At 45.0% G+C, this 9876-nt stretch overlaps 1 long non-coding RNA gene across 1 annotated transcript in view; it reads left to right on the forward strand.

Annotated features, from left to right (window-relative positions):
* Positions 1-8012, forward strand: part of LOC116095391 — a 42813-nt gene extending 34801 nt beyond the window's left edge. The window contains exons 2-4 of the long non-coding RNA XR_004120585.1: positions 4780-4901; positions 6004-6088; positions 7654-8012. This is a non-coding gene — a long non-coding RNA (uncharacterized LOC116095391). The remainder of the gene's footprint in view (positions 1-4779; positions 4902-6003; positions 6089-7653) is intronic.
* Positions 8013-9876: the final 1864 nt, after the last annotated feature.

Here is a 9876-nt window from a genome sequence, read left to right on the forward strand (position 1 = left end):
AGAAGAAGAAGAAGAAGAAGAAGAAGAAGAAGAAGAAGAAGAAGAAGAAGAAAACAAAGAAGAAGAAGGAGAAGGAGAAGGAGGAGAAGGAGAAGGAGAAGGAGAAAGAGAAGAAGAAGAAGGAGAAGAAGAAGAAGGAGAAGAAGAAGCCAGAGACAGTCCCCGAGTCACAATTTATCCTTCCCCACACACCCGGTGTTTTCTCCCAATTTTAACCTAATGTTCCATTTTTCTTTACTGCAGAGTAAGGCTGCTTGTATATTGTTCTCATCATGTCTTGTCAATGGTGCATATCCCAAGTCTGAAGTTGATTTGGCCTACATTACACTGGGGAAGAAAAATTTTGTTTTGTTTGTTTTGTTTTCTTTTGGCATATTTTAAGCATGTATGACTGAAAAGATAAAAGTAAAATAAAACCTCGGGACCTTTTGTCCATAGATGATCACTCGTAGTAGAAAAGTATTTTCTTCAGAAACATCTCCCATGTCTTGGGGACCTGGTTGAATTCCATACTTTATGTAACATTTCTAATGAATTACCTTATCAGAAATGGCATCACATCGATCAGGATGCACTCCTTTGATGTGGCATGGGCTCATTCTCGTCTTTGTGGTTGATGGGACCCCATTAACAGTTGAGACTTTCAGTCTCCACCTTCACAATCACTTCATTTTACTGTCCAGCCCTGGGAATCCTGGCTTCCCAATTCTGAACTCTCTGGCTGATGTAGACAGACCTGTGTCTATCAGTGGTTTAGGCCAAGATGGAGGATGCTTTGTTTGGTGAGTGCAAGGTGGGGTTGGGGGCGGGACACTGATTCTTGGAAACAATAAACTTCAAAAGTCAACGTAGAACTCTCAGGTTTTCTTTTGGCAGAACTTTGTAGTGTGTGTGTGTGTGTGTGTGTGTGTGTGTGTGTTCACCCATGCATGAGCGTTTCATAAATGAGCAACAAACAACTCCAGAGCTGTGGTCACAGGATGGACTGCATACGCTCCTGCTAAGTGAGAGCTAATAAATCACCCTTCTCAGGTGGAATCTTTTATTTATGCTTTGGGATTCCACTTTACGGAGAAAGCTTTGGTTTTCCTTTTTGGCTTTGTCTAAGCTGTGCTTTAGCAAGCAGTTCAAACCTAGTTGACATTTACTAGTTGAGGACACAACCTGCTCTGATCTCATGCTATGGTTCAGCTGCTGGCACACTGGAGTTGCTTTGGGTGTTCCCATTTGTGATCACCTGTCCGGTGGGTAGCTGCCGATGTGCTGTTTGTAAGTTAGTGGTAATTGTGAACTATTTCTATGCTGCAGGAATTAGTTATCCAGAGTCTTATCTTGTCATTTAAAAGTTATTACCTACAATCTGAGCAAGCAGAAGGGCCCATCAAAACCAGGAAATCAAGACTGTGGTGATGGGTTCTGTGCTGAGAACAGCCATGTTTGCCAAGGCATTTTATCACTCTTAGCATTTCATGCTCAACAGGAATGCAGGCTCTCAGAACTCACATCCAGTTCTCCACATCTAACTTAAAGAAAAGCAATGCCAGGCTGCAGGAGTCCTTCCCAACCAAGGTTGCTCAGTTAAAGTATGCTCAGTCCTGAGGCTCAGAGCTTCTGAGCTCCACCCTCTCCAGCACTGAAGATCCGGTTTTAAACTCTAAGATCATACTTCTGCTCCTGACACTGATTTTTATTTTTACTAAAAATGTTTTAATTTAATTTTTGTGTGTAAGTGGCTGATGAGTAAGAGAGAGAGAGAGAGAGAGAGAGAGAGAGAGAGAGAGAGGATATATCAGCACATGTGCTATGGTGTTCCTATGACGGTCAGTTGGTTCTCCCTGTTTTCTCCATGTTTATTTTATTTGAGATCTATGGTCCAAACACAGGTTTTCAGGCTTGGGTGGCAGTTACCTTTACCTACTGAGCCATCTCCCTACTGAGCCATCTCACTAGCTTGGCGCTGACTTTTAAAGATGGTCTGTGGAGATCCCGGGTAACATGTTCTGATTGAGAGTGGTACTGGTTGCTGGGTGTCTTGAGGGATATATCTCTTTAATCCTGGTGGTGAAGATAGTTCTGAAAAGAACGCTCATTCCTCTCTGTCTTCAAAGGTCTGGAGATTCATATTCTCTCAGGGTGGAGCCTCTTCAGGGTTAGAGTTGACAGGAGTTTTTAGTGTTACTAGATGTCACATGGAAGAGTTAAAAAGCTTCAAGGCGCTTTCTGCATCTAAAAATATTTTGTCCTGATAACCATATTTCCTGGGATTCTCCCTTGTGATTTCTAGAAGTCATACAGTTGATCATCTTTTGGATGTCTATTCTGTGCTGGAGAGCTCAGTCCCAACTTTGGCAGTATTTCCATGTTCTTCTTGCTTATAGACTGTGTTTGGAAACAGTCGATTTTGCTGAAAACAGTGATGGACATAAGAGACTGGCGTGGTACCCGTTCCACGGCTCTTACAGACACTTCCATTGAGTGAATGCCGCACACAGGTGGTTCCTTTTAAACTTGAATCAATATGTTATAGAAGTCATGCTATTAGCATTGGAAATCTGTGAAGCAGAATGCTAAAGACTCACCCCCAAAGAACGACCCCACCCTTCACCTTGTGTTGCTGCCAAAATACCAGATTGCTGTTCCATTGGGGGAAGATAATCTTCTATTCAGGACTGTTTTGTCTCTGAGGGTCTTCTCACTCTTTTCAGACACTGTTTCTTCTCCCTGCTTGGTGTTCTTAGTTCTTCTTTGCCGTTTCTTGCTGTCTTCTGTATTTATTTCACATCCATGGTTTGGCTTGAAGACAACAACTGCAGCAACCATTGATGAAGCCACTATGTTATTGAGGTTTCTGTGCTTTGGTTTAGCGCTACACAGCTTGAAAACGAAGCATTTTCAAACCATGCTGTCCTCTTTCCAATTTCCTATGTGGTTCTTCACACCCCCCACAGCCTGGGTCCGTTCATAAAAAGCCTGTGCATCTTCGAGGCTGCCTTGGCCTTCTGCAGGTCTGCCCAAGGTAGACTCTGTTCATTGACAAAGTCACAGATATTGACCACTGTTGGATATTAACTAACTCAAGTCTGTCATTTAATACATGGCAGTGAGAGGTTATAGGGTTGGCTAAAGAAGGTCAATTGTGATGGAAGAATGCTCCTACTGGTCTAGAACTCAAGCCCAAACTAGTAAGGAACTAAATGTCTCTACCAAATCTCTTGAGCTCTTTGAACATCAGCTTCATTCACTCTAATATAACAATCAGAGCTCCTACAATGTTATGCATGTGTAGCTCCTATCTGGTATAGGCTTACTAATGGATGATTCTTATCATGATTCTGCTAAGCAGTTAACAAACCATCTTGCATGGATATAGTGTGGGCACCATTAAGCCAGAAAGCAGCAGGTTAGGCTGTGCTAGTAGGAAGAAGAGAGGCAGTACTTATGTGCTTCCTTCTTTTTCCATGATCTCATCCATCCCAGTGGCTTTCAGTGTCAGAGTGTGCGAAGGGACACAGAACCCACTCCGGGTATGATTCTATCCAAAGAAACTGAGTTTTATAATAGCTAAATAGGGTTGAGGAGCTAGGGTAAGGAGCTCCCACTGTTAATCTTGGCTACCTGCAGCACCACTGTCTCCTAATTGAAGTTTCATTGTAGGTTTTAAGTCCATGGGCAGCCAATGCCACAAGCCAACTGTTCCAGGAGAGGTGACTCACCAACACTTGCCTGGAAACCCCTGTGGCTGCCCACAGTTCAATGATAGTGATGTTGAGAACTCTGCTTTCAAATCTTCTGCAAGCAGTGGCAATCTATGCCACTGACAGGCTCATACCACACTGAGAGACTTGTGGTAAATGAGATTCTGAGATCCTCCCATGTGACACAGACTAGAACAGGAGGTGGCTTTGGCACAGAGTCATCAGCTGACCATGAAGAACGTGTCCTGCGTATATCTTTTGAAACATTTTCTCATCCTTACCACATACCAAACGCCATGACAATGAAGAACACATGAGACCAGGATAGAAATAGATCGATCATATGACTGTGGATACTGACTGCAAGCCCTATGTTTATGCATTAAAATTATTATTGGGCATGGAGGGGAGCTCAATAGTTAGGAGGACTGGCTACTCTTCCAGAGGACTGGGGTTGAATCCTAAAAGCCACATGGAGGCTTACAACTGTGTGCTAACTCCAGTTTTAGGATATCTAAGACCCTCTTCAGGCCTCTGAGGGCACTAGGCATGAACACAGGACTTGCACACACACATGCATACATGAAGGAATGCATTCGAGTGCATGTATGTAAAATACACATACACACAAAATAAGATAAAAATGTAAAAATTAGTTAAAAAGGAGAGAAGTAAAAAATGAAGAGAGAGCCTCTTTATTTTCTTTCTGCTCCCCTAAATTTCTTGTAAGAGAGCAAGTCTTAAAATTCCCATTACTTGGTCCTGATCTGGCTCAAAGGTCTGTTCTTATGTAAAGATGGGAACTCACTAATAAACCAACCAATGGTCCTCAGGTATTTGGGGCAGTAAATTACTTAGAGAAGATTAAGACAATGAAGAAAAATACATTTCTTTTTAAAGTAAAAGAGAGATGATTCTGGTGATAGAGAAATAACTTTTAAATAGTTTAATCTGATTTCTCCTTCTTACTTTTCTTCTTTTAGCCCCTCTCTTTCTTTTAAAAATCATTTTCTCAACCTCTGGTTCCCCATTTTTATCCTCATAATTGTGAAATTTCTCTCCTTGTGTTCCCTTCTCATGGAAGATTGCCCAGAGCTGGTGACAACTCCCTACCCCCATACTGCCTGCCTGCGTGAGAGATTGGCCACAGCTGGCGATGACCCTCTCCACTACCGCTTGGATGCATGTAAATCATGTGCAGATAGTGTGAGTAGTTTTGGGAATGCCCCCTCCTCCCAGGATCCTCCTCCACCACATACATCTTCATCGCTGGATTTCAAATTCAGATGATGTACAGGAAGAGATAAGAGACATTTTTTCTTTCAGTATCCTTTCCTCCCATGGAAGCTTCCCCATTCCACCCAATGGGAAAGGAATGAGATAATTAGATTTTTTTTTTCCTTACAAAGTGTGCACACTGAGGCCCAGGAGTAGAGCATGCCAGATGTTGTAAGAGCATGACCGCTCAGTCGCTTTGGCCACACATGCTGAAGTCATGAAGTTGGGAAACCTGACTCAGGAGTGGCCGTCCAGTGTGGGTGCTGACGAAGCAGCAACTGCCCTGGGTCAACTGGCAATGCAGCCAGTCCCTCGACCAAGTCTGGCTGAACATGTTCTTGAGTAGGGGCCAGTCAGAGGGGACCAGAGAGTTAGGACTGTTTGCAGCCATTCCAGAATTCACGGAAAGACCAAGTCTGGCTGAACATGTTCTTGAGTAGGGGCCAGTCAGAGGGGACCAGAGAGTTAGGACTGTTTGCAGCCATTCCACGGAAAGGCTAAGGGTTCAAGAGAGCTGGGAACTTTGTCTGTAGGTAAGGAGGAAAGGCCTGGTTGGCACTGTTTCTCAGCAGCAGACACACATCCTGTGTGAATGATGGGGCAGTGGCGGATGCTCTTTTCTAAAACAAAGATAGGGAGGTTAAACTGAGAGGGATCAAGGACGGGTATGGTTCTGTTTTCTGTGACATCTTTATGGACATTACAATGTGAATTAGTCATCATTTTCTATAAAAAATAAACGGAGACAGCAGAGGGAATAAGATTTTAAATAGAGTCTGTAGGCTCAGCTTGTTCCTCACAGAGGCCAGTTACAATCAGTTCCTGCTTTGCACTACACTCTGAGTCCAGGCCTAAGTGGTCCATTTTCACATTTACACCAAGCTTAAAAAAAAAAAGATTCAAAAGACTTGAGGTCTGGAATATTCCAGAGCTGCCAGCATCCCCAACCCAGGAATACTCTCTTGGGCTCCCATGGAATGACAGTGCCCGGGATATTAATTACTAAAACTGATCTCTCTCTCTCTCATAGTCTAGTTTTCAAGCAGGTTTGTCCACAGTAACCCAGGAACCTTGTTGTAAACGCAGACTGCAGGCTCCATTCTCTGCAAATCCAGGTGAGACCCCACTGTACTTCCACTGAGCCTCCAGGTGAGACAACCAGTTGCTAAGTCACTGGGATCCCTGAAACAGCTGTGTGGGAATTCTTTGTACAGCGCACTTTTGCATGGCTTCCTCCCCTGCTTCCCCTACTCAGCAGGTGCAGACATTTGCTAACAGAAGTTCTTTGCTGTACATCAGAGCTTTCATTTTTCTCTTTCTTTCTTTCTTTTTTTTTTTAAACAACTAGTTTTCTGCAGAACTGTAAAAACCAAAAGAGTTGAACTTAAACATAGCCAAACAATTTTTACCAGAGCAGTAAAGTCATTTCCTCATTGAGCTCTGCTCTGGGGCAGATCTAAGAAGCTTGGTTCATGTTGGACTATTAGGCAAGTTTAGCCACCGCCCAATTCTTCTTCTCCTTCAAGATTTACCCTACCAGAGTCCTCAGGCAAGGTGAGATCTAGTCTCCCAGGCAGTTTTCAGACCTGAGTCCCCAGGGATGGAAGGAGACTGGCTGAGAGCCTAGTGCCCAGTTGGCCTTGTTATGTGTTGCCTGCCTGGTGGCTTTCCCAGCTCCACAACATGGGTGGTCTGTATGCTGGCAGAGCCCAAGGCTGCAGAAGTTCACAGTCCCCTCTCGGGAACATGACGAATGGCCTCGCTGACAAAAACCTGCTCTGCTTTCCATCTCAAAGCCACGAAGGGTTTCGTTTTCAAAGCAAGAAAAGAAACCACAGGAACCAGACACAACACACACAGGCCACAAGCGACACGGCCATTTTCTCATCTCAGACAGGGACCTGCGAAGGTGAAAGAAAAATGGCTTTGTTAGAATTCTTTGATGAAAATAAAATATACAGAATTCAACCAGTGTTGTAATGAGACACCCCCCACCCCACCCCCACACCCCTCATCCCTCACCTTCCATTGTGGTCTTTGCAATGACCTGGTAGACTCAGTACTCTGGTGGACTGGCTGGCCTACTTGATGTTTTCCCCAAGACTTTGAATTGTGCTTCCTGCCTGGTGTTTCCCAGGGACACCAGGGAGATGAGTGGGGTAGGTAGATGGCTGAGGGACAGTGCTCTCAGCTCCTGGCAACCTTGTTCTATACAGTTCATATATGCATGTATCCACTTAAGTCTATTTAAAGTATTGGCAGCTGAAGAACATTCTAGATATTCCAGTCTGTGGGACTGTAAAAGGTAGCCTGGCTCCTGGTTGAGATAAGGCTTAAAACCCCGGAGACCTTGAAGGGACAGTAGGCAATTTGCCTGTTCCCGGGCACCAGGTCCCTGTCACTAGCCACAGCCCTCCATCGATTCGTGGCCATCAGTCACTTAAAGGCAATGCCCCAAACTTGTAGAGGATGTGATTTTTAGTCAAGACAGATCTCCATTTTAACGAGGTACCTAAAGGCCTGCAGGACTTAGCCAATAAGCTCTCCACCCCAGACAACACTCCCTGCAAAAGAGTGTTTAATCTCAGGCTCACTCTGAGAAGTAGGGTATGGTTTTACTCATCCACTTTCCACCATGACAATAAATGCTTTAAAACCAAGAACTGCCTCTTTCCATCAGGTTCCACCTGGAAAGCCATGGAAAAGGCCTTCACCTATAGAGCTGCTGTCTAATCTCCCCTAGAAGGCGTCTCTGCGCTCCGAGCCACGGCCACCACCAAGCCAAGTTCAAGCCAACCCCGAGACCAGCCAGAACTCCCTTTTCCACCTCGACCCTAGGCCAGATCTAGCCCACAGACAGTCCAAGCCTCGTCACAGGTCTGGGGACCCCTGATCCAGCTCCAGTGGCCCCGCACCTCAGACCGCACTTCCTCACACCCCCAGAGTGGTGGCCTGGGGCTGCCTTATGGCCCAACACCTGCCCAGTGACTGGTGTAAGGTAAGCATGGTCAATTTCCCACATCCTGCCTCCCCAAGTAGCCGAACCCTGTGGCAGAGCGGACACGGAACCACATAACCCTACAGTGATCTACTCTGATCTCACATGCATTCTAACTTTGTTCCAGGGAAGAAAGGAAGAGGGGAAAACAGCATTTACCAGGAAGAGCGCTGATTTCCTCTCATTTCCTCTCTCTGGTGTTGCCCACTGTTTCCCTAGGTAGCCACCTGGTCCTTCCTTTAAGGGTGTGCCTGCTAATGTGATCCTAGTGATCTCACGTTAGAAAGAACTTGCAAAGATTTACATCTCTGTGTATTGTCAATGGCAAGACAAGCCTATTGGGAACCACAGCAGCAAGTGTGCGACCCGCCTCTTCCGATTGGCCAGCAGGTCTTTAGGATGTCTGGTTCCTACATTGAGTTCATATAACAGTGTAGGAATGGAGCAGACACCTTGAAGGAGGCCAGGGGGGCTGCCTGATTAACAATGGCTCACCTTCCTGTGCCCATGCTCTCTGATAGGTGTGTGTGCTGTTAGCAGTGCTGTATCCCTCGCCATGCCTGAGTTGCACTGGGCTATTGAGAGTGGTTAGAAGCTTGAACTCAGGAAGACAAGAAATGCAGTAAGAGGCAGGGGAGTCAGCCTTGTGGACAGAGAGGGCACCATGAGTGAATGTGGAGGGCATTCATGGATGTGGGTGGCACAGAGGGCTGGAGGGGCACCTGGAAACAGCCGGGCACCTGTTGTCTGCCAATAAGATGTTGGGGACATTTTTTACCATTTGAAATCCATTGGCAGAGCCATTGAGAAGACAAAGAGTAAATCTAGGGTTTATAATGTGAATTCTGGGTGCACCGCAAAGGCAGACAGATTCAAAATGGGTCATTTGCTCACATTAGAAAAACATCTGTGAAATGCTAATCCTGGTGTGCCAGAGGAAAGGGGGTAAGGCGCAAACTATGGCAGTCACTGGAAGAAAGCTGGAGGGGACTCACGTGCAGACCTCTCAGCTCTGGAGGCTGTATTGATGTGGGGGTGAGGTGAATTCAGGAGTTAGGGCTTATCTAGTGCACAGAGGACCTGGAGGGCCACTGCTCTCAAGCTTCATGGGGTAGTGGTGGTGATGTATGTGGAAGTGAGTCTTCTTAATTAAGGGCCTATTCTAGCATTCACAGGAATTTAGAGAGATTTTGTAGACCTATATCCTCTAAGGGGGCTGGGAATGTGGCTCAACTGGTAGAGTGCTTGTATAACATATACAAGGCCCTGAATTTCACCCTCAGCCCAGCATAAAACAGTATGATAGTGTACAGTTATGAGTCCAGAGTTCAGAAGGTAACATCAGAAAGATCAGAAGTTTAAGGATATATTTGACTTTGTAGTGAGTTCAAAGCTAGCCTGGGCTAGAGACTCTGTTAAAAATAAGAACTGATCAAGTAAATAAATACATAAATATCATAAAGAAAAAAAGCCCTCCTGTTTAGGGCAAATGTGGTGATGTAACAGCCGCAAAGCACTAAGCCAGCTATCAAAGAAACACACTATTTGAGAAGCGTTACTACAGCTTGGAGCAGGGCCCGGCAATGGTCTCCCTCAGTGAAAATGGTTCTCTTTGGAAAACTCATAGAACTCAATTTTCAAGCCCATTGAAAATTGTGAGGCCAGCTTCTGTGGAGAAAGATGCTCAGGGCAGAGATCTCTTGTTTTTACTTTTCTCTTCTCTAATTGTATTCTTTTGAACCATAGATAGGCCTTACACTCAAGCTTTGGTCTTTCTACATCTCTCTCTATGTCTCTCCATTCACACACACACACACACACACACACACACAGAGAGAGAGAGAGAGAGAGAGAGAGAGAGAGAGAGAGAGAGAGAGAGAGAGAGAATGTATTTTTATTTTTTAA

Source organism: Mastomys coucha, unplaced genomic scaffold, assembly GCF_008632895.1.
Source record: "Mastomys coucha isolate ucsf_1 unplaced genomic scaffold, UCSF_Mcou_1 pScaffold18, whole genome shotgun sequence".
NCBI lineage: Eukaryota > Metazoa > Chordata > Mammalia > Rodentia > Muridae > Mastomys > Mastomys coucha.